This window comes from Mizuhopecten yessoensis, unplaced genomic scaffold (assembly GCF_002113885.1).
Source record: "Mizuhopecten yessoensis strain PY_sf001 unplaced genomic scaffold, ASM211388v2 scaffold10359, whole genome shotgun sequence".
NCBI classification, from domain to species: Eukaryota; Metazoa; Mollusca; class Bivalvia; order Pectinida; family Pectinidae; genus Mizuhopecten; species Mizuhopecten yessoensis.
This window is the reverse complement of record NW_018408507.1, coordinates 31,594-53,390: the sequence shown is the minus strand read 5'-3', so window position 1 is coordinate 53,390 and position 21,797 is coordinate 31,594. Positions and strand designations below refer to the sequence as shown.

Here is a 21,797-nt window from a genome sequence, read left to right as displayed (position 1 = left end):
GGTTCTAAGGCCGTAGTTAGGTCTATTACCGGTTGAGTTCAAGACTGTAGTGAGGTATATTGCCCGTTGGGTTCTAACATTGTAATGTAGTCTATTGTCGAGTGAAGTTGCCGGTTTGGTTCTAAGACCGTAGTTAGGTCTATTACCGGTTGGGTTCAAAGACTGTAGTGAGGTATATTGCCGGTTGGGTTCTAAGACCGTAGTTAGGGATATTGCCGGTTGGGTTCTTAGATTTTTGTCAGGTCTACTTCCGGTTGGATTATAAGACTGTAGTGAGGTATATTGTCGACTCAGTACGAATATCCCAATGAGCCTGACCTTTTAGCCTATCATAGAGGAAAACATAACTGGCTTTTTTTCTTCTTGACGATATATAAACAATAAACAAGTAATAAAACAGGACGGCGAATCAATATCAACAATAAACAAGAGCAAAACACAAACAGAGGATGCATAGCGATCAATATCGATTACTGGTATTTACATTTTTTGACAAGATACCGGTATCTAAGGTAACACGGAAACATGGATGTAACAAAAACATTTAATTGTTTTTTCCTCGCATGAAGATGCAATGTAAACGATGGCTAATTAACTGGCGAGAAAGATATCGACCTGTCAGTTATTATGTAACATAGCTAGACCACTGCTTTCACAAGCTTGTGTACACACTATACACCTGTCTAGTGTTTCTAGTGTGTACACCTGTCTGTAGTGTATAGCGTGCTCACCTGTGTGGTGTGTATAGTGTGTACACCTGTCTGTAGTGTATAGCGTGCTCACCTGTGTGGTGTGTATAGTGTGTACACCTGTCTGTAGTGTATAGCGTGCTCACCTGTGTGGTGTGTGTAGTGTGTACACTTGTCTGTAGTGTATAGAGTGTTCACCTGTGTGGTGTGTATAGTGTGTACACTTGTGTGGAGTGTATAGTGTGTACACATGGATTGTGTGTATAGTGTGTACACCTGTCTGTAGGGTATAGCGTGCTCACCTGTGTGGTGTGTATAGGGGGTACACTTGTCTGTAGTGTATAGCGTGCTCACCTGTGTGGCGGGTATAGTGTGTACACCTGTCTGTAGTGTATAGGGTGTACACCTATTGTCTGTAGTGTATAGCGTGCTCACCTGTGTGGCGGGTATAGTGTGTACACCTGTCTGTAGTGTATAGGGTGTACACCTATTGTCTGTAGTGTATAGCGTGCTCACCTGTGTGGCGGGTATAGTGTGTACACCTGTCTGTAGTGTATAGGGTGTACACCTATTGTCTGTAGTGTATAGCGTGCTCACCCGTGTGGTGTGTATAGTGTGTACACTTGTGTGGTGTGTATAGTGTGTACACATGTATGGTGTGTATAGTGTGTATGTACACCTGTCTGTAGTGTATAGCGTGCTCACCTGTGTGGCGGGTATAGTGTGTACACCTGTCTGTAGTGTATAGGGTGTACACCTATTGTCTGTAGTGTATAGCGTGCTCACCTGTGTAGTGTGTATAGTGTGTACACCTGTCTGTAGTGTATAGGGTGCTCACCTGTGTGGTGTGTGTAGTGTGTGCACTTGTCTGTAGTGTATAGAGTGTTCACCCGTGTGGTGTGTATAGTGTGTACACTTGTCTGTAGCGTATAGAGTGTTCACCTGTGTGGTGTGTATAGTGTGCTCACCTGTGTGGTGTGTATAGTGCGTACACTTGTCTGTAGTGTATAGCGTGCTCTCCTGTGTGGTGTGTATAGTGTGTACACTTGTGTGGTGTGTATAGGGGGTACACATGTATGGTGTGTATAGTGTGTACACCTGTGTGTAGTGTGTAGCATGTCCACCTGTGTGATATGTAGCGTGTGTACACATATGTGGTGTGTATAGTGTGTACACCTGTGTGGGGTGTGGGGTGTGTACATATGTGTGATGTGTATAGTGTGTACACCTGTGTGTTATGTATAGTGTGTACACCTGTGTGATATGGATGGTGTGTACACATGTGTGGTGTGTATAGTGTGTACTCCTGTGTGATATGTATGGTGTGTACACATGTGTGGGGTGTATAGTGTGTACACCTGTCTGTAGGGTATAGCGTGCTCACCTGTGTGGTGTGTGTAGTGTGTAGACTTGTCTGTAGTGTATAGAGTGTTCACCCGTGTGGTGTGTATAGTGTGTACACTTGTGTGGTGTGTATAGGGGGTACACATGTATGGTGTGTATAGTGTGTACACCTGTGTGTTGTATATAGTGTGTACACCTGTGTGATATGTATAGTGTGTACACCTGTCTGATGTGTATCGTGTGTACATCTATGTGGCGTGCATAGTGTGTACATCTGTGTGGTGTGTATAGTGTGTACATCTGTGTTGTGTGTATAGTGTGTACATCTGTGAAGTGTGTTCACCTGTGTGGTGTGTATAGTGTGCTCACCTGTGTGGTGTGTATAATGTGTTCACCTATGTAGTGTGTATATCGTGTTTACCTTTCCGGTGTGTATAGTGTGTACGCCTGTTTGGTGTGTATAGTGTGTACACATGTGTGATGTGTGTCGTGTGTACACCTGTGTCATGTGTATAGTGTGTACACCTGTGTGGTGTGTATAGTGTGTACACCTGTGTGTAGTGTGTAGCATGTCCACCTGTGTGATATGTAGCGTGTGTACACATATGTGGTGTGTATAGTGTGTACACCTGTCTGTAGTGTATAGTGCGTCTACCTGTCTGGTGTGTATAGTGTGTACTCCTGTCTGTAGTGTATAGTGTGTACACCTGTCTGTAGTGTATAGGGTGTACACCTATCTGTAGTGAAAAGTGTGTACACCTGTCTGTAGTGTATAGACTGTCCATCTGTGTGGTGTTTAAAGTTTGTACACCTGTCTGTAGTGTATAGTGTGTACACCTGTATGTAGTGAAAAGTATGTACACCTGTCTGTAGTGTATAGACTGTCCATCTGTGTGGTGTTTAAAGTTTGCACACCTGTCTGTAGTGTATAGTTTGTATACCTGTCTGTAGTGTATAGTGTGTACACCTGTGTGGTGTGTGTAGTGTGTTCACCTGTGTGGTGTGTATAGTGTGTACGTATGTCTAGTGTGTATAGAGTGTTCACTTGTGTGTAGTGTATAGTGTGTACACATGTATGGTGTGTATAGTGTGTACGTCTGTGTGGTGTTTAAAGTTTGTACATATGTGTGGTGTGTCTTGAGATTCTTAGATAATATTTCACATCATTTTACTTTTTATCCGTGTAAAACCTTTAGTTCCACAAAATAAAAAAGGCTATATCAATAATGAGTAATCCGTATAAATGACTAACGTAAAAAGGAATGATGACCTTTCATTTTAATTGAACAGTTTAGTCGTCTGATGCCATTAAATACAATGAAATTATATTGTCTATATTTAGTTTTTATGTGTATAATATCGTACGTGAGAACCATCCAGAATTGTCACCTTGTAATCTCCAGACGATGACGCATATCTGTCTGTGTGATGTTGGTAAAGATCACACCCTTCCATTCCGAAATCCTGGATATATCACTATATCATGTGGTCACATTTCTCATGCACCTCATTAACATATCTTTACTTCGAAACTTAAGTCAATCAATATTCAGCCTATCGGCGACCCTTTTATATAGCACAGTATCCCCAGAATCAGGAAGGGCATGTTAACATCATATTAACGACCTCTGTTCAATTGCGGTAAAACTAGAGAGAATTCCATTTTGGTATTTTCGTATATAGAGTTACCTCCCTTGAATTTCGTTTTGTTTTTGAAGTAAAATATTCGAATCATTGTCTAGCCCCATTGTATTTTTACATTCAAACATTTATTTTTCCATAAAAGTCCCGCAATGTTTGGTTTTATTTTCATAAATGGTCTATCAAAGCTACCGTGAAGTTAGTAAACTAGGTCGGACATTCTTTAAAACGCTACACCCTTTAAAAGTACAAGGGAAATTATTCTAATCTTTCTGATTTTCCTCAAATACGGCATTCAACTTTGTTGTAAAGCATCCTTATACCAAGGGGATCAATGTCGTATAAATGAAGGATTTGGTCCCCCATCCCCAACCCTCGGGATTGTATTTATGTATAATTCTTAATCAATGAAAAAAATAGTACAATGTATATATCAATACGATGTCCGTTGTATTTGTTAGTCACCTAAATAACACTTTAAGTAATTCAATATCACAATATACAGTGCGTATCAGACATCAAATGTAATGCCAATGTTGGGACAATGCTTTGGCCGTGGACAAACAGTGCGATATTTAATCAGAAAGATACAGGTATATATACCTGAGTTACAGGGAGGGTCTGACACGGCTAATACGTGTCCGGCTTTAGAGAATTATCATCAGACTCTAGGTGTGAACAGATTACTACCCTCACACATAAAGGACCTTATCAGCCACAGACTCAATAACACTGGGCCAAGTTTTCCAAGATGTACACGCGTCACACTTCTATCTTAAATCATGTTTAATTCAATTTGAAACGCCCAGAAATAAAATTTGTAATAATTCGATCAAATTGTTTTAAAATTTTGATTCGTCACACAATCAGAATATCTGTTTTTACCTATGCATATTTGAAAGGGAAATTATTATGTTCGCGACCTGTGCATGAGACACACCCCTATAGGTAGAGGCGCATTAACTTACCATTCTCACCTGAAGGTCCGATACAGGTAGCTGTGTAGTAGGAGACAGCTAGACATCACTCTGGCCCGGCAAAAGAAAATCCATACATACACGTGTAAATTGACAGGATAGTAACAGCAAATAATACAGCGATACTAATCCTTGGATTTCTCACCTGTGAACGCAAAACTACGGATTTTCCCCCCTTTTCGTCTTTCGAACATGAGGAGTGGTTTTACGTAATTGGATTATTGCACTTTTGGGTATCACCAACTCAATCACCGCCTGGGGTATTTCGAATTTTCGTCATTTTCCGCTTTTTGGTAAGTGTAATTTTTAATATTTCTTTATTCCAAAATGTTGGTACTGTCTTGGATTATGGGTGGAATTTGTCATACCATGTGCTGTAGAGGAATTCGGCTTTCGTGTTTCAACACGTGTCTATATTTAACTACAAACTAATACAGTATTTTTATCAATATAATTAACATTAGAGAAAGTAATTATAATTTTTCTGATGTCTGTAAATGTCAGACGATTACTTCAATTCAACCGGTGAAATGATGGATGTAACAAGTGTTACATTTCGATAATTTAGTAGCAGAGATAAGTTATAGAGTATACCATTGTCTCCTCGTCCCGTCTAATGACGTTTAACGCGTTCAGTGAACCGTGACTAATTAATGAGCACCTGTAGACCGGTATCTACTACACCTGTCAGCCGTTCCTATCAGACTCAAGTCCACAGGTAACGTTACAATACGTTCATAAATCAAGACTGAGTGTCTTTGCTGTGCCACACCTACACGAATGCTATACAATTGAAGATGTACATGTTTAGACGTAAAAATGGAGGAAATTGAATTAACATTTTTTTTTTTAATAAATACTAGTGGTCACTAGATTTTACACGGGGACATACAATATGATTTATGTCCAGGATTATACAACATGAGTGTGTCTGTTACACGTAATCTGTCGACTCTAGTTTGCCCTACTGTTTTGTTCGGTGTGTCGATCCTTTAGCAAGGGATCCGGAACCAGCATACTCCGACGATTGCTTTAGACTAGTGTTTCTTGTAGGTGAAAGCCGTCGTGTTTCTGTGAAAAATATCGTTTACGTGTAGACATCGCCTTTGTAAAAAAAAAAGTGGTTTGTGAAAACCTTTGTATTGTGGAAACCTTCTTAAAGGATCCCCCTACCACTGCCAAAACATGTCACCACACACGGGAAACTGTTTATGAGGCACGACAATAGCTTTGATAAATCATTTATGAAAAGATAACCATACCATTTGGCACTTTTATGAGAAATAATAAGGATGAAATAAACAACATACGATCAACAACAATGTTCTGTGTGTAAAAATTCAGCGGGCTAAACCGAGATTCGAACCATTGCCTTCAGTTTGATACACTATCGCACAGCCGATTTATAACTTCCTGGTAAACGGAAGCATTGTGGTCCAAATGTGCTACCGTTATAAATCCTAACGGAAGTTAAAGAGAGGTTACTGATAGGAATAGTTTACCAGAATAAGCCGAAACATTATAATTATTTATCAAGAGTAGGCCAGAATATAGCGATACCTTTCCCAAGTAAGCAGAGACAGAGGGATATCATATTTCCGTAGTAAGCCGTATCATAGCGGTATATTTCCGTTGTTGTCCGAGAAATAACGATATATCTCCATAGTAAGCCGAGAAATTGCGTTATATATTTCGTAGTAAGCCGAGACATAAAAAAATGATACCTTTCCGTAGTAAGCCGATGTATAGCCGTATATTTCCTTAGAAAGCCGAGACATAGCGGTTTATTTCCATAGTAAGCTGAAACAAAGCGGTATATATTCCGTAGTAAGCGGTGACATATATAGCGGTATAGTTCCATAGTAAGCCGAGACATACCGGTATATTTCCGTAATAAGTCGAGACATAGCGGTTTATTTCCGTTTTTATCCGGAACAGCACTTCCTTTCGATAGAAAGCCGAGACATGGCTGTTTATGAAGCTTTGTTACAGATATTGACGTGAACAATTTACACACAATATATGAAGTCCAACATTTCCAGGCGAGTGCGTGGATTAACATTGATTATTTGTCTGTTTGAACTTCTTCGAAGTGTTGTTATTTATGATAAAAGAAATAACGATTATTCTTAATCTTTATATAGAGAAACGTTGTAAGAACCTACCCGGCGGAGTATTGTATGGAGATCTAAGTGATTTTATGCCAAGTTTATTTGAAATCTGAATGAGGTTACACGCGTAGTAGCTAGGGGAGAAAACGACGTTAACGACACTAAACACCTTCTCCTCATACCAATTAATGTGTGTAGTAAGATATGAATATTCATGAAGTGGTGATAACATTCCCGGGTACATTCAAATATGACTGGCTGAACAAGCAGTATACACTGTTTATATTGATGTTAATCTGTAGTAAACCATGACAGGGGGTCGTTTATTACACGAGAGGCAGTGCAGTACTGCTGTGTTTCTTCAGCGTGCTGAGTGAGCAGTATCACATCAGTACAACTGTACCCAAACTCTACAGGATCTCTGACGGCACTTTTTAGTACGACTTTCATTTATATATACTCCCAAGCCACATATTTATGTAATGGAAGGTGCAGCTTAGGTGGTCTCGGTTTTTTTGTGACAAGGTCAACACAAGGTCATTAAGGGTCAACACAACAAGATCAAACAAAGTAAATACAAGGTCAAATAGGATCAACACATCAAGTTCAATAAAGGTCAACCCTAATATCAACCCTAATATCAACCATAAGGTCAACCGCAATATCAACCATATGGTCAACCAAAAGGTCAACGATAAGGTCAAATAAGATCAACACAAATTCAAACAAGGGTCACCACATGTAAAGCAAGGTCAACCACAAGGTCAAAAAGGTCAACACAATCGTTAAGAATAACACTACAGTTGTCGAGAAGACAAAGAGAAGGCACACCAGATAAACATCTTTAGTCTATTTTCAGACACATGTAATATGCTATTATGACGTGGCGTAAAGGAAAGATGTAAATGTGAGATGTTGGTTTGGGGACATTTGATTACTATGTCGGAATTGAACCAGGTCCATCGTCAAACGTAATATGATATGCTGATAGTAAGCACCACGGCAACGTCAGTGCACTCGATAGCTACATAATGTATCAATCATTGATCTTAGTATGATCCAATTTTAAATTTCTTGGGCATCCTTTTATCGATGACGGTTCGTTTCCTGCATGGAGCTTTCACTTCATGATTGTATAAATAATTCAAAGTAGCTGGTATACTAACAGTAAATCGGAAGCATATGAGGTAATAGACATTTTCTAATCATACTCCGTTTACGGGGAATCAGGCATTGTTTGTATTGCTGGGTCGAACGATACTTAAACCCCATCATTAACACGCATCGCGGCGGACTACATTGTATACTTGATCTAAACTAAGGGCAGTGAACTACATGTATATTAGCATTAATATTAATACCCAGCCTCCTCTGCCCCGGACGACGCAATATATACAAACATCTCTCGTCGTCAGAAAGCTACGTTATCGCAGCTACATGTATACAAGTTCCAAGGTGGGATCTATCCATGCAACTTTAGGATGAGAACATGTTCAAACACTTCGGGAAGGACTTAACCTAGCCCCAGAGTGGGGACCACACATTTTACTGTAACTAACCTCGGGTTGGCTACTTCACTAATCCTTTAAGGTGGAAACTTTAACTAGCGTAAAGGCAACAAATATACTGCCCCCTAAAGAAGCGTTACATTATTTATAATATAGCATGTTCATAACATCATAAATAAAATAAAAAAGACGTAATTTCTTTGTAATATTGTCCCGGGGCCCGTATTGGCTTGAGGTTAGTCATGTAAACGACGACAAAATTCAGTGAAGCGTAGCATTGTGCTCGATTTACGCGCAGAAGGTTTAGCACGTGTACCGTGTATACAAGGTGTAAACGACTTGTTGGTTAGTACAAGGAAAAACGTCGTTTTATTTGCGTCGAATCAAAATCAGTCAGTTCATGGCTTAATGACGTTAACCCTGAAAGGGTCACTGGTATGATACAGGGTTGAGTTAGGTACGCTGAGGTCGCTTGGCGGTTTGGTACGACCAGAATAACCATATCCAGGCTTTGGAGCAGGTTTACAGCCACGAATTAGACGGTCGATCGTCAAGTTCGGGGAGGCCACGCATTACGTCACGAAGAAAGGACATGTATATCAGCTTACGTTATCTGCTTAATCGGGTAGTAACAGCGGCAATTACTGCTGCCAACATCTCCAATCACCGTTGCATTATTCCACAAACTGCAATCCGTCGGTTGGCCGAGGTAGGGCTACCTTCTCGCCGATTTTAACGTATAACTTAATTGACCCCACGTCATATCCAAAGTCACTAAGCGTGGACACGACAACATTTACGATTGTCTCTACGGCAGTGACAGCAAGTTTTATTCATGGATGAGTGCCGATATCTGCTCTATCGCTCAGATGATAGAAAGCGAGTGTATCGTAGGCGTGATGAACGTTATCAGGACGCCCACACATTACGTCATCATCGTTTTGGCGGTGGATGCGTCATGGTGTATTGTGGGATATCAGTCAATGGGCGCACAGACATTGTGATCGTCTGAATGCTCAACGTTAAAGGGAGCATGCTTCGTACTAAATGTTGTTCCCTTCATGGTGACAAAAGGCGGCACGCTTCAGCAATATGATGCACGTGCTCATGTTGTACGCGTCAACTTGGACTTTCTTCGTCAAAAAGGCATCCGTTTTCTTGATTGGCCATCGTTTTCCCCAGATCTTAATCACATTGAGCACCCCTGAGATCAGTTGGACAGACGTTCGACCAGTTGAGGACGGCATTATAGGAAGAGTGGCGCAAGATCCCGATGAGTTCTATGAACCGACTCATCGCTTCCATGACGACGTCGTTGTTGGACTGTGGCCAACACCAAGTGTTCTCGCTGGATAAACAGTAGGGAAGTCGTTTCATGGAGACATTTAAATGAAAACGAAGTCAATTTATTGATACAACACATATTGATATCGATTTTGACAGTGTCAATTAACATCAATTGCAACATTTTAATGAAATGCTATCAATACAATAATGTAACATTTCTTTGAGTGGCCAGTATAGATCTAGCCCCAGGATTCATTTTTTTAGCATTCGGGTGAGGAATCCATGTTGTTTCGCCGCGGTATGTAACTACTGTAATGTAAGGGAGGGGCTAGTGTCAATGTGCAGGGATTTATCTTCCCTAATCCCCGGCTGTTACATAAAGTAGACTTTCTGGTGTCACACACAGTATAATGTTACACAGGGTAGAATGGTACACAGGGAAGAAAGTTACACACGGTAGAATGCTACACACGGTAGAGTACTTCACATGGTAGAACGATACACACGGTAGAACGGTACACACGATAGAACGATACACATGGTAGAACGATACACACGGTAGAACGGTACACACGATAGAACGATACACATGGTAGAACGATACACACGGTAGAACGGTACACACGATAGAACGATACACATGGTAGAACGATACACACGGTAGAACGGTACACACGATAGAACGATACACATGGTAGAACGATACACACGGTAGAACGGTACACACGATAGAACGATACACATGGTAGAACGATACACACGGTAGAACGGTACACACGATAGAACGATACACATGGTAGAGTGTTACACACGTTAGAACGTTACACGGGGTATAATGTTACACACGGTAGAATGTTTAGTGCCACTCGAAAGTAGAGCTGTAGGCAGACATGTTCCTATGTCTACCTATGGCACGCCTCTCACTTCCTGTCACAAACATGTATATATTATGTGGGCCAAATGCTAACTCATATGTGCAGTAGTTATTGAAATACAAGCATGGCAAACTCATGAATATTTATGAGGCCGTTTGTCATCCCTGATTAGTTATTCTAAACGTTGTCACGCCCTTATTGACAATCACACAAGCTGTTTAATTAATCCCAGCAGACAACACATTCACTACACCAGGCTGTCAAAGTTGTAAATGTCAAACAATCTTCTCAATCGTGTCATATATGTAGGATCAACCCCGCGATTGCAGCGGAAGAGTTGATCTGGCTTTGTTGCTACTCGTACCTGTAATCCCATAGAGTAGCATTTTGAAAATGTATAGAGATTCTCGAACGTACGAATGTCATAAAATATACATGGGAATGGAACGAGTTTGATCTTTATGTATCATTATATGCTTAAACAAGGCACGTGCAATTACACATTCCGACAGACAGAGAAATATTTGATTGGAAACACTAACAGTTTTACCTCTGTGATGCCTCTGAGACGTCGCCGTATAATTCCTGGAGATTGTCACAATGGCTGACATATCGAAAATTTATCAGAGCACTATCGTTCATCACACAACTATACTCTCAGAGAGTAAATTTATATATACTCTATTGTGGCCCAAATCTTCCGGCTATCGGGTCTTACTGACGCCTTCATTTATACAAAATATCTTCGCCGCCTTTCCCCAATGATGCTTTAAACCAACAAAGTTACTTTCTTTGCAGCCATTTGGGAGGAGTAAGATTTGAGAAAATTGAATTGCCTAACTTAGTCATATTTTGGAGAAATTGTTTCTATCCTTGTGGGGTCGCACCAACAAAATGCAATCGCCTTGAATCAATGATGGTTCATACCACTTGACAAAATGGGCCGTCGTCCAGGAGATACCCTTTGAGATTGAGCCCCAACACTCGTACTCTAGGGGGTCATAGTCTCCATTTAAAAATATTTGATTAAGTATTCCAAATGATGTTAAATTCCTGATTTTGGTTAAAATCCATTATGCCTTTCTGGAGAAGTAGTTTTCTGGTGGCTGAAATCAACAAGTTTCTCCCTATGGGGTTTCAACCCTTAGCTTACGATAGGAACCACGCCAATTCTTTAAACAACGTTTGATTTCCTGATCCCATAGATGCATCTTTAAAAATTTGGTCAAAGTGCTTCAGAGGAAAACGGAAGCTTATAAAGGAAAACTTTGACAGACGGACAGTTGTGCTGTTTTTGGGATTTGCAAATGACTCGAGCCTTATAAAATATATTTCTTTCTACACGGGACTATTGTTTAACAGTTACATCCACCCAACAGCTCCCGATACCACAAACACCACTTCTTTTAAATAGATTTGGTATGATTTGGTGTAATCTGGATGCGAATCGAGAACCCTCTCNCCCCCCCCCCCCCCCCCCCCCAGCCCCTAAAAAAATAAACAAACAAAAAATAATCAGCTAAAATGAAAACACAATTTGAAAATTCTGCAAGGCAAATCTGCATCAATGAAATATAGTCTTAATTAAACATACATTTATTCGTGACACAATCAATGATAAATATGCAAAGTTGTCGACGCCTTTTTGGAGAAATACACTCAATAATTACATTTGTAGGTGTGATCGATCTGCAGGTTGATTGATCATTGTGATACACACCTTCCCATTGGTCCGTTCGTATTTGTGTGACAGTATGAAATTCACACGCTTGGAAATAACATTTACAGCGATTTAATTTCGTATTTACATTTCCCACAACGTTTTTATAAATCCACATTGATACATTGTAATTGATTCTGAAAACTTAATACTTCAGGCATCATATATCATCTCAAAGGTCTGGCACGATTACGTAACGTAGATATCACAACTTTGTTGTCAATGAGTCAACAATGAAACATGCATTATATACATATATAATAACCAAATGGATAGAAATACAATTACGGAGCTTTTAAGCCGTCAGTGTTCAGTATATTTATATAAATAAGGGTATCATTTGAAAATAAGTGCTCTATACCTTCAAGATAAGAAATAAATGCAACTACCATTAAGTCTCCATCACCGAGTCAAATACAAAATTTAATCTCTCTCGGAAGCTTATGATATTCAAATACACCGAACAAGAGATTAAAACGCTGGCGTATGAACATGTTTTAAAGGTGCGTTCGTACCAAATGTTTATCGCCTAGGCTGGTGGCACTGTGGTAAAACTCTTTCTATTGATTTGCTTGTTTACATGAACAGATAGTATTATTGGTGAAACGAACACGCCCAAATGTTTAAAACATCAATCAGAAATAGCATTGAGCGGTAGACGGGTTTTAATTAAGATGTGACAAGGCAGAGTATTTACGGTTATTTCAGTACGGGAGGAAATCCATTGAAGGACATCTGCAACTGAACATAAACCGCTGTTCTGAAGCCTCCTCACACATACAGATAAAGCTGTTAGCTGTTTGTGTTGTGTAATAACCATTTTTAAAACTGTATAAAACAACCCTTTGATATTAAAGCAGAAACGATAGTGAGGAATATCTTTCAAAAATTGCATAAAACGTCGTTTCTATAACGGCGATTCCGTAATTAATTTTAAAATTTGAGATACCAGGTAAACACGTTTTCAGGACCAATACGTAACATGTTGCAAAGGGATATCACAATATATAACGATATACATTAAGTAATCAAATAAATATAAGGTCAAAGGTAATCAAATCAATGTAAGGTCAAAGGTAATCAAATCAATGTAAGGTCAAAGGTAATCAAATCAATGTAAGGTCAAAGCTTTCGAACAGAAAACATTTTAGGAACTAAAGAAATGACTGTATAACACCTCTATGAAACGATAAATATCTAACGAATCAGAAAGCACGAGTTTATTGCGCGGACGAATATATACGTCCGCGCAATACATGAGTGCTTTCTAATTCGTAAGTGTGTGGTCTTGCTTTTATCACATACGTTCCATATTTGGTAGAGATCGATACAAAGATTTCAAAAACTTTGATTTTTTTTGCAAATACCGGGAACTATTCAGTTCGCCGTGACAAGGGGATTCCCATAAAAATAGTTCCGGCTAGTAGGTTAATACAACATTCCGTATTGCACATGTGGAATACAGAACGTTGTATTTCATGGTCTGAAAATTGGTTGTATTACTATATCAAGATTCAACAGGTCTGTGATAAAACGTGTGAACAGTCCATGTTTTTAATTCTAATTTAATAAAAACATCTGTATTAACTGACCACCTTCAATAAAACGTCTCTCTTAACGTAGTTTCCGAAGAAAGTTGCTCTCAAGTGATGCTCACTAAAGTGGCGCTTCTTTCTATGTACTTAGCTATATTTTACTTCTGATAGTTAACATAGCTGCATTGTACTCCTGTTTAATATTAATTATTAGAATAGCCGGTACACGTTGATATCATTAAGTCGAGTAAGTCTTGCTGATTACATAGGCTTTAGAGTGATTGAAGTACTTGATAACAATTTGATAGTTCACATAGCTACATTGTACTTCTGATAGTTCACATAGCTACATTGTACTTATGATAGCTCACATAGCTACAGTGTACTTCTGATAACTCACATAGCTACATTGTTCTTCTGATACTTCACATAGCTACATTGTACTTCTGATAACTCACATAGCTACATTGTACTTCTGATAGTTCACATATAGCTATATTGTACTACTGATAGTTCACATAGCTACATTGTATATTATACTACTGATAGTGCATATAGCTATATTGTACTTCTGATAGTTCACATAACTACATTGTACTTATGATAGCTCACATAGCTACAGTGTACTTCTGATAACTCACATAGCTACATTGTTCTTCTGATACTTCGCATAGCTACATTGTACTTCTGATAGTTAACATAGCTACATTGTACTTATGATAGTTCACATAGTTACATTGTACTTCTGATAGCTCACATAGCTACCTTGTACTTCTAATAGCGCACATAGCTATATTGTACTACTGATAGTTCACATAGCTACATTGTACTTCTGATAGCTCACATAGCTACATTGTACTTCTGATAGTTCACATAGCTACATTGTACTTCTGATAACTCACATAGCTACATTGTACTTCTGATAGTTCACATGGCTACATTGTTCTTCTAATAGCTCACATAGCTATATTGTACTACTGATAGTTCACATGGCTACATTGTACTTCTGATATCTCTCATAGCTATATTGTACTTCTGCTAGCTCACATAGCTACATTGTACTTCTGATAGCTCACATGGCTACATTGTACTTCTGATAGTTCACATAGCTGATAGTTCACATAGTTACATTGTACTTCTGATAGCTCACATGGCTACCTTGGACTTCTGATAGCTCACATAGCTACATTGTACTTATGATAGCTCACATAGCTACATTGTACTTATGATAGCTCACATAGCTACAGTGTACTTCTGATAATTCACATAGTTACATTGTTCTTCTGATACTTAACATAGCTACATTGTACTTCTGATAACTCACATAGCTACATTGTTCTTCTGATACTTCACATAGCTACATTGTACTTCTGATAACTCACATAGCTACCTTGTACTTCTAATAGCTCACATAGCTACATTGTACTTCTGATATTTCACATAGCTACATTGTACTTCTGATATTTCACATGGCTACATTGTACTTCTAATAGCTCACATAGCTACATTGTACTTCTGATAGCTCACATAGCTACGTTGTACTTCTGATAGTTCACATAGCTACATTGTATATTATACTACTGATAGTGCATATAGCTATATTGTACTTCTGATAGTTCACATAGCTATATTGACTTCTGATAGTTCACATAGCTACATTGTATATTATACGCACATAGCTATATTGTACTACTGATAGTTCACATATCTACATTGTACTTCTGATAGCTCACATAGCTCCCTTGTACTTCTAATAGCGCACATAGCTATATTGTACTCCTGATTGTTCACATAGCTACATTGTACTTCTGATAGTTCACATGGCTACATTGTTCTTCTAATAGCTCACATAGCTATATTGTACTTCTGACAGCTCACATAACTACATTGTACTTATGATAGCTCACATAGCTACATTGTACTTATCATAGTTCACATAGTTACATTGTACTTCTGATAGCTCACATGGCTACCTTGTACTTCTGATAGCTCACATAGCTACCTTGTACTTCTAATATATTGTACTTCTGATAGCTCACATAGCTATATTGTACTTCTGATAGCTCACATAACTACATTGTACTTATGATAGCTCACATAGCTATATTGTACTTCTGATAGTTCACATAGCTACATTGTACTTCTGATAGTTCACATAGCTACATTGTATATTATACTACTGATAGTGCATATAGCTATATTGTACTTCTGATAGTTCACATAGCTATATTGTACTTCTGATAGTTCACATAACTACATTGTACTTATGATAGCTCACATAGCTACATTGTACTTATGATAGTTCACATAGTTACATTGTACTTCTAATAGCTCACATAGCTACATTGTACTTCTAATAGCTCACATAGCTACATTGTACTTCTCATAGCTCACATAGCTACATTGTACTTCTGATAGTTCACATAGCTACATTGTATATTATACTACTGATAGTGCATATAGCTATATTGTACTTCTGATAGTTCACATAGCTATATTGTACTTCTGATAGTTCACATAACTACATTGTACTTATGATAGCTCACATAGCTATATTGTACTTCTGATAGTTCACATAGCTATATTGTATATTATACTACTGATAGTGCATATAGTTATATTGTACTTCTGATAGTTCACATAGCTAGCTACAGTGTACTTCTGATAGCTCACATAGCTACCTTGTTCTTCTAATAGGTCACATAGCTACATTGTACTTCTGATAGTTCACATGGCTACATTGTACTTCTAATAGCTCACATAGCTATATTGTACTTCTGATAGCTCACATAACTACATTGTACTTATGATAGCTCACATAGCTATATTGTACTTCTGATAACTCACATAGCTACATTGTACTTCTGATATTTCACATATCTACATTGTACTTCTGATATTTCACATAGCTACATTGTACTTCTCATAGCTCACATAGCTACATTGTACTTCTGATATTTCACATAGCTACATTGTATTTCTGATAGTTTTAATGATATGTTTGCTTTATCATTCGTATTATTTCATAGCCTTTCACTACAAATATTATACGAAGATTGGGTCTCAAGAAAGGCGTTAGCTTGCCTAGTCAATATAGAGTCACACCGAGAAACAGACACGATTTCTTTGTTTGATGTCAGTCCGATTTCTTTATTTGACCTCAATCCTTGAACTGTAACCTTTCTAACCAGACTGACTGTTTTTCGTTTATCTCTCCGATGCCTGTACATGAGTTACGAGGGGTGGTTTCATTTTCTGTCGTTTTCGTATGCAGGTGACAATGTAAACCGTTACATGATCTGTTCATTACGTTGAATGATTTACCTATCATTGTTTCGTTTCTGGATCTGTGAAACGCCTCATAGCTTCGTTCTCTAAACCCGTCCTCTTATGTAATATGACAGAATTTTATGACTTCAATAAATCTCCTAATTGAAACTTTATATTAATCAAAGTATTTATAGATTGACTATGTATACACGTTTCCCGTTGTCTGCAGGGTTAGGTCTGAAGGGCGGACAGCGGATTACAATATATTATCATATGATACTACACTAATGATAAAATTCGTACACAACGTACAGCCTGGTTTGTAACAACTATTATAAGTAAGAAAAAACCCGGTTTGTAGTGACAAAAACTTACCCTATCCTGATATATACACCAGGAGTCCCTTAATTAAGTGTTTTGAAGTTTTGATATTAATCACCAAGTATAATAACCGCGTTTTTCTCTTTAGGAATTCGTTCAGTCTTAATTAAAATTTCCCAAAATGTGTTCTGGTCGACAGAGCGATTCTTCTTATTTAGTGAACTTTCTACTCAGGGAACTTTAACAAAAGAATTGCTTGTATTATTGAGTGCCGTTTTATTGAATGATTTCTTAAAATTGTCATACAGTAGAAACATAATGTGGCGAAATGCTTTTTTCCGTTTGACAAATCCATTGTAAAACCGGGGTAACCTTACTTGCATTGGATTTAGAACATGTCAAATGTTCAAAAATATCAGATGTCAATAACGAGTAATCGATCCTAAATACATATATCACTACATGTTGACTTTTCTGTTCCAAATCTTACCCCTTTTTTTTTAGAAACACCAAGCTAAGTTTATCAATATCTAGTCTATCAGCAAGCGTTCAACCTCCAACGAAACCTCTAGGGTGGTTTTCATTAAAAAAACCGATTCATTGCGGTTTAAAGTTTTTCTCCTCACATCATTTGATGTGTTACGGCCCCTGTCTGTACATCAGTACTTCAAGTATTCTCATTAAATCAATCGAAGCTCATTCTGAGGTTAATAAATCTGTGATAAAGGGTTTCCGCTTGTTCACAGAAAGGCAGGACTTTATTACGCGCTACTGACAACAATATCATCATTCACAAATATCCCCGCTATAATCCGCGTCAGAATCGGCTTAGGGTCAGTATGCCCCACCCAATATCTAATAGAAAGATATATCCCTGAGTAAACTTGGACAGAAATCACAGAGGTGACAATTGGTGTTAGACCGCCAGCTCTAGTGAACAAAGCAATGCGTGCTAGCCTGGACATTCTTGAGGTCTATTGGGATTGATCTCGGACAAATATTAAACTATCAGACGTCGGGGATGTAATGATAATATGTTACAGGTCATTTATCAATGACCACAGTCTGTTTTATTTACATTTAGTTTATATTGATAAGCGACTTTTCGTTACCACCATAGACTGGTATTGGCGTGCCGATTATTCTTGTCCTTACATTTAACCTAAACCTCGCGGAATTCTTTTAATTATAGGGACACTATTTGGTTCATTACATATTTCTCACAATAAATCAATGGAAATATTTGTATACAAACGTCTATGGATAGAACATACATGTATTCATATTTCCAAAAAGGAAGATACTCTGATCGCCTACCAAACACTGTCAAATGATGAAATGTCCTCTTGAGTGATGTCAGTGAATATGAAAACTACGATGGCCCATATCAGCCATGTCAAAATACACTGAAGCAATTCAGTTTTGTCAGAGGTTTTTGACATAATGTTGGCAACAACTACAAAAGTAGTTGGATTTTGTCAAGTGTGTGACAATTTGTCAAATTCTGCTTTGCTTTCTGTTGTTTTTAGAAAACACAGTAATGGCCCGTATAAGCCTTGACACTTTTCGAGCTTTGCACAAGTCATTAACATTCCTCTTGATAACACTAGGCCGCGTGATGGAACACAGGTGGTCTTTACACACAAACAGACCCTACCCCTCCCTCCTTCCCTTTGTGAGAAACCCCACGTTTTTTTTTACGCTAGATGGCGTCGCAGGTAAAAGAAATTCTGAGGTAAAAAGCAAATCGGATTTGAGTTTGAAAGTGAGTTGGAAAATGATAGACGTTTCCTTAATTTATCCTAATGAAATAGTGTCAATTGCTATAATCATAAAACAATCCTCTTTACTAAATGAACCAAAATATTTCATTTGTAAGTACGGAAACGCTGATGTACTGAAAGGCTTGCAAACTCCCACCGTTTGAAGGAAAAAGTAGTACGCTGCAGTGAATTGTGTGAAAAATACTTAAAGTAATAAAAGTAAAAATTTCAATCAACAACAGTGTCCTAAGTGAATTCGAACCCTGCGTCTTCAGCTTGTTTTACATCGCTCTCACCAACCGAGTGAGCATGTCAACGAAAGTGTCCTTGCCCAACTGTGCTACAGTTATAGCCAAAACGACATCAAGGGAAGGTTACTGTTTATACGAGAAAGAAGAACGCAGGGGTCAGGGGTCCTCAAACATGAAGAAATGGAAGTGACGTCATTTTCAAGACAGAGGCATGCTTGTCATTGCTACTAATTGTGTTACATATGAACATGCTTGACGGCTGATATCACATAATTCTGTATAATATATTTAAATTTGCATTTAATGACCTTAATAAGAACCTACTAAAGGAAATAGCATTCATTTCGGCGATAAGCGGCTGCCTGTATTCAGTTATGTGCCTATAACTCACACATGATCGCAGACACATCGCATGATGTTCATTACATATAATTAGCACGTTATGAAAATTTGGCCGTCACCCTGCGATACATAGTGTAAGGCTATATAGTACAACAGGCAACAGTTAATGTATTTCATTTTTTGACGTGTTTTTTAATCTTCGATGTTATAATTCATTTTCCCTGTGTGGAAAAATTATCATATTCGACTTCGTGAACTGAAAGAAATAGAGCATCCATATTTTTTTTACAAATACATACATCTATTTCCTTATTTAGTCAATTTGAATAATTTTTATCATGATAAATATAGTAAATGCAAATAATAACAGTAATAAAAAACTATTAACAAATATTAGATTTACCGGTCTGTTCGCAGCGCGTGACATGAAATTACTTTGCTTCGCGTGGATATAGGGGTAGGCGGTGTTTTCACGCCTCGTAACAGCAGGTTGACTTCGGTGGGCGCTGCATCTAAAAAAATGTAGATAATGTCCAGTGAATCAAACAAAATTCCACGTGTTTGCTTTGGTCATGCCGCCATGTTTATATTTGTCAATGTGACGCTTAGCAGTCAAAAACATAAACATATACATAAATGTAGTTCTAAATTAATCGCTGAAGTGACGTAGATTGATTAAGACTTTACAAAATAGTTTTTTTAGAGGAAGCGTTTTATTCGCTGATTAATGAAAAGTTCAGTACGTACATTTAAGCAACGTGCTTCCTGGATTGCGTGTGCCTGTCATGGCAGTTCATACCGCCATGATAATTACGTGTATGTGTGGTAAGTCAACTCAAGTTCAAGTTCGTTTATCACTTTGCACTATACAGCTCATCAGTTGTGTATATATATGGTGCAACATGACAGTTACAGCAATTGCACTCAAGCACACTACTTCCTCGACTAACCTAGAGGTTTAGAGACAGCTTACACTGCTTATAAATCATTTAAACGTAATTAAGTTGACTTCATTCAATACATTAAGTCGTCTTAAATTCGTTATTCTAATATATTTTGCTAAATAAATTTCATTTTGATTTTTTCTGTAGACAAAAAATGAATAAATGTTTGCATGTTTTTTACTTGTGTGTCCGGTATAATACTTATTTATAATATCTCTAAATCTGAAAAAAATGGATATTTAACTACAAAATGGAATTCATCATCTACATCAATTGCCTCGTATGATATAAAAGTCTGTTCTGTTTTCATTTTTGTGATAGCTAACAGTTTTATACCAATTTTTTTAAATTGTAAGAAGAAATTATAATCCTAACGATCGCATTCACGTATTGATTTTCAGCGGTTTTTCATTTATCTGAGAAAACCGAAAACATTACAAGGATATTGGTATTAAATCATCTTACTCTTTTAAATCCCAAAAGTAGACTAATCATATGCAGTTCTAAATTGATACTCGACAGTCATCAGTTTTTGTTAACATGTATGTACCCTGTAGTATTCAGTGTACCGGTAGTGTGTGTCACTTTTATACAATACGTTACTCAAAGTATACCACACACAAAGAAGATGTTTTAAAATGCAACTTTTCAATATCTACTGCATTGTGGTTCCCCTATATTTAAAATCCGTAATTCAGAACGTTAGCGATATAGGTATCGACTGCAGAATAGGTATCGAATGCAGAATAGGTATCGAATGCAGACAAAACGGTTTCAAAATTGATAACATGATTCTGACGCACTGTGCATATTGCAAATAATGCTAAAAGTTGTAATCAAACGTAACGTCTACATCTAATTCAAGCTCATTATAAGTCCAGTTTTCTTCGTCTATTAAATTCCCAACATTTCGAAAAACAAACCCTGTAGTGTTATCTGTATTCACTGTTAAATTCCTCCACAATTAAATTTCAAAACGAGTCTAATTGATTTTGACGAGTACACTGTCAGAAATTATCGTGAAGAACAAACTAAGAAATTGAATTTAAATAAATGGAATTGTTTTCTTAAAGTGTCGATATCATATCTCCTCGGAAGAGTGTGTTCTTACATTGGAAAAAAGGTGTGACATTTTCCCATGATATTTCATACGACACTAAACGTTATTATACAAAAACCTAATCATGGTCCACACTTTCTCGTCATTATCTTCCATTTT

General features: G+C 37.8%; 1 protein-coding gene across 1 annotated transcript in view; it reads left to right on the top strand.

Moving 5' to 3' along the window:
* The first annotated feature begins 4,683 nt into the window (after positions 1–4,683).
* Positions 4,684–21,797, top strand: part of LOC110460321 (serine-rich adhesin for platelets-like) — a 36,785-nt gene continuing 19,671 nt past the window's right edge. The window contains exon 1 of the mRNA XM_021513161.1: positions 4,684–4,944. The gene's annotated coding sequence lies outside the window, so the exon portion shown is untranslated. The remainder of the gene's footprint in view (positions 4,945–21,797) is intronic.